Genomic DNA, 4,830 nt, shown 5'->3' on the forward strand with positions numbered 1-4,830 from the left:
GTAGCTATTTTTCAACAATTTAATCCCTTAAACATTCATTAAATCAGGAAAATAGTGGCGATTTTCCACCAAAACTTGTTGAAAAGTGCATTATGTTGATTTCGACTTAGGTTTTGGTCATAAGACTTCACCATTTAAACCATGCATGTTGTTTTTGGGTCAAATCCTACCACCATCATCATCAAAACCGACATTCATGGTTATGAACATTAAGGTTCATAAAGAATGGTGTAGAAGAACAAGAAAATGTAAGAAAACCTGTAATCTTTGAAGGTAAAGAAAAGGAAATGTGAGGGATTCAATTTTCCCTTGATGTATAACAATATATGATGAATATTTTTTGAGAAAAATGATGTTATTGATTGATTATTTAAGTGGGTTAGAGATAAGGGGAAAGATTGGGGGTTTTAAAGAGAAGAAAAGGGAGGAAATAGAGATTCTATCTCTCTGGATAGCTTATCTCCCTCGTCATCTTTTTGGGGTTATAGTCCACCAAAATACCAAGATGCATGTAGACTCATGAAATATCGATTGGAAAAATCTTACCCACAGATTCTGCTTCTAACTTCGTATTTTCGAGAGAGAAGGAGGAGAGAAGTTTTTAGAGAGAGAAAGAGAAGAGTGGAGTGTGGGAAATGAGGGATGTGATTATAATTTTGGGAAGAGATGTATGGGGAGGAGAAAGGTCGAATTTATGAGGTCTAATATCCTATTCTTTCTCTTTTGTCTATATAAAATTTAAATCTTTTATAAAAATATCAAATATTTACAAAGGATGCAACTTAACCAAGTTTTTATGATTAAAACTCTTGACTTTTTTTAGACTAATAATTAGGGGTATATGTTGAATATTTTAAATTATATTTTCCTTGATTGTATTTCCAAATTTTAATTTTTCGATGATGTTATTATAGGTTTCATAACCATTTTTATAAATTTTGATATTGGATTTATAAAAATTAAGAATTTTTACACTTTTAGGGTTTTAAGGAGTTTGAAAGTCTTTGGATATAAAAATTAATTAAATTTTGAGACTTCAAACTACTTTAGAGATTCATAACTCTTATTCAAGTTTGTAATAATGTTCGTAATTTATTTTTACCAGTTTATTGGCATTTTATATGGTGGTTTCAAGATTCAAGCGAATTTGGTGAATGAAGCATACTAGTCCTAGTTTCAACTTTGACTTAAGTTCATACGGGACTCGGATCAAATTTCTACTACTAGGTCAAGTGCATATTGTGTATATGATTCATGAAATGGTGTTCAAGTCAAGGAATGACCCGAATAAAATATTCGTTACAGTTAAAGTAACAAACAAAGTCACGTATCAATGTGAAATCTAAGTACACTATACATTGTTTCTAATTGTTTCCAAGTTTCTAGTAGGTTATAACTTAGCTTTTTGTTGCTAAGTCTAGTATGTGTCGTGCCTATATGTGCAACTAAGTTTAGTCAAATCTAGAACCGACTCGAATTTTGACGTTTGTCATACATTGGGCGTAATTTTGATGTACGCCTATTGCATGGTGGGCCTACGCATGCCACGTGTAGAGATCGTATGCGAAGCCGTGGGGAAGAAGTAGTGGCTGAGATTGTGCCATGTGTCGCTTCGGGGTTTAATAAGAAACTTAATTATCTTCTAAAATCCATAACTTTTTCATACGAGCTCCGTTTTTTACGTTATTTATATCCACACGTAAGTAGAGACGTGATCTAAAACTTTTTTTTAGACCCCATTGGCTAATTTTGAATTTAATTTTAAAGTTATATTTTAACAGGCTTAGATAGTTGAAGTCTGTTAAAAAATCATAACTATGTCATCTGATGTCCAATTTCGACTGTCTTTTTATCGTTAAGCTCCTATTAACGAGATCTTCAATCCTCGTTTGGGTTGTGTGGCTAAAATTGATTGATCTAAAATTCGATTTCTGAGCTGTGCGTTGCTCTGCTAAATTTTAGAAAAATCATAACTTCCTCAAACGAAGTCAGATTTGAACCTTCTTTGTATGTAAGTTCTCGGTTTAACGTATACTATGACTTTCGTTTAGATTATTAAGGCTAAAAGTAGCTTATAAAAAATTCCCTTTTGCGATATGCCGTGTCGTGTTGGTTTTGTCGCAAAACTACGACGAGTCATAACTTATTCGTTATCAGTCGGATTTCAGCGCTTCTTATATCCCTGAAATCCTTGTTACGACTACTTCGACTTTCTTTAAAGATTTTGGGTCAAATATTCATTCTATTTTTGACGCATATTTTTATTTATTGTTTTATTATATCGTTATAAGCATATATGTTGCACATAAATCACATAATACTCAAATAATTCTTCTTCATTACTTCAAAATATGTTACAACTGTTAACCCTAACTATTACATCATTATAATAATGCTTAGCCAGAAACTCGGACGTTATAATTCTCTCCTCCTTTGGACGATTCTATCTCAAAATCATGTATCAACGAATAGATGTGGATAGCGACTTATCTTGTCACTCTCTGTCACTCGGGTGAGATTCAGTCCATTCGAATGTTTCTTTCGCACAAGCACTAAATTGAACATCTAGCGTCATAATTTCTTCGTTTTACGGTCAACAATTGCTTCAGGCTCTCTGATTAACATCTTATCTTCGTCCATCCTTAATTCTGAAAGTGGAATTATATCGAGAAATTCTCCCGTAAACTTCCTCAAACAATACACATGGAAAGTGTTATGAATACCATCTAGTTCCTCAGGCAATTCCAGCTTGTAAGCTTGATACCCTATCCTCTGAAGAACCTTGAATGGTCCAATAAATCTAAGACTCAAATTTCCTCTCTTTTTAATTCTTATAAGTCCCTTACATGGTGAGACTTTAAGCAACACCGAATCTCCAACTTTGAATGTCATTGGTCGTCACTTCTTGCCAGCATAGCTCTTTTGGCGAACCTGAGCTGCCAACATCCTTTCTCTAATCACTTTAAACTTTTTAGCAGTCTGATGGAATATTTTGGGACCCATAAACTACTTTTCTCTGGCCTCAAGCCAACAAGACAGCGTACGACACATCTGGCCATACAAGGCTTGATAAGGTGCCATCTTAATGCTCGAATGTTAACTATTGTTGTAGGAAAACTCTACCAGGGGTAAATGTTCATCCCAGTTGCATTGAAATTCTAATGCTCTTAACATATCTTCCATTGTTTGAATTCTTCTTTCGCTCTGACCATCAGTCTACGGATGGTAGGTTGTACTTAAACACAACTTTGTACCCATTTCCTCTTGTAGAATTTTTCAAAATATTGATGTGAAACGACTGTCACAATCCGATACAATCGTTAAGGGAACACTGTGAAGTCTTTCTATCTCCTTCACGTAAGCATTTTCAAGCTTATCCATAGACCATCTCTCATTGACTGCTATGAAGTGTGTACTCTTAGTGAACCAATCCACGACTACCCAAATCATGTCGTGACCGTTAGCTTAGTCACAAAATCCATGGTGATGTCTTCCCCTTTACCCATCAGTATAAGTAAAGGTTCTAAACTCCCATACGGTTTCTGATATTGTTCTTTAACTCTCGCACATGTTACACATTCTGCCACATACTTTGCAACATCGAGCTTTATCGTCGGCCACTAGTAGTAAGGTTTCAGATCCTTATACATCTTAGTGCAGTCAGGGTGAATCGAGTACATGGTCTTGTGACCTTCTCCCATCAGAAGATCCCTTATTCCTCTCATCTTAGGAACCCAAATCCTATTTCGGAATACCTTCAATCCTTGACTATTTGTACCAAATACCAACTTTTTTCCTAAACGTCCTTCCTTTCGCTCATTTTTCTCCAAAGCTTCTTCCTGAGCTTTCTTAATGCTTTCTACAATTTTTGAGACAACTTCTATTCTTAACGCTTTTGGCCTTTTTCTTTCCAGGTTTACTTTTTGAATTAGAGCATCAGCTACGACATTTGCTTTACCAGGGTGGTAAAGTATCTCACAATATTAATCCTTGAGCAACTCTAGATCTTGAGAGGGGTAGTTCTTTTCGTGCTCTTTCGATTGTCGGGATGCATATGCTATCACTTTATCTCTTTGGGTCAGAACACACCCTAACCTAAATCCAGATGCATCTCTATAAACTTTAAAGTCTTCAACTCTGTCTGGTAAAGAAAGAATCGGTGCTTCACACAACTTCTTCTTTAATTTCTCGAATGCTTCTTCATGTTTCTCACTCCATTTATATGTAGCTCCTTTATGGGTAAAATCTGTTAATGGAGCAGCTAACGAAGAAAAGCCTTGGATAATCTTCGGTAATATCCAACTAATTCGAGAAATATTCGAATCTCAGTAGGACTTTTTGGTCGTTCCCATTTCATCGTAGCTTCAATATTTGTTGGATCAACCATTAGTCCTTCCTGGTTAACCACACAGCCCAACAATTGGACTTCTCGAATTCAAAAATCACATTTAGAGAACATTGCATACAGCTTCTCCTTCTTCAAAACTTCTAATACTTCTCACAGGTGCTTTCCATGCTCCTGCGCGAGCATTGGTTAGTCCAAACGGCATAACCAAAAACTCATAGTGTCTGTATCTTGTTTTGAATGCGGTTTTCTCAACATCTTGCCCTCTTACCTTCAGCTGATGATATCTTGACCTAAGATCGATCTTTGAGAAATATCTTGATCCTTGTTGTTGATCGAATAGGTCGTCAATCTTTGGCAATAGATACTTGTTCTTTACCAGTTCCCTTATTCAACTCTCTATAGTCTATACACATCCTCATGCTCTGTGACAACCGTCAAAATTCGAGTCAGTTCTAGATTTGATAAGCTTAGTTGTGACAACC

Source organism: Lactuca sativa, chromosome 3, assembly GCF_002870075.4.
Source record: "Lactuca sativa cultivar Salinas chromosome 3, Lsat_Salinas_v11, whole genome shotgun sequence".
Lineage (NCBI taxonomy): Eukaryota > Viridiplantae > Streptophyta > Magnoliopsida > Asterales > Asteraceae > Lactuca > Lactuca sativa.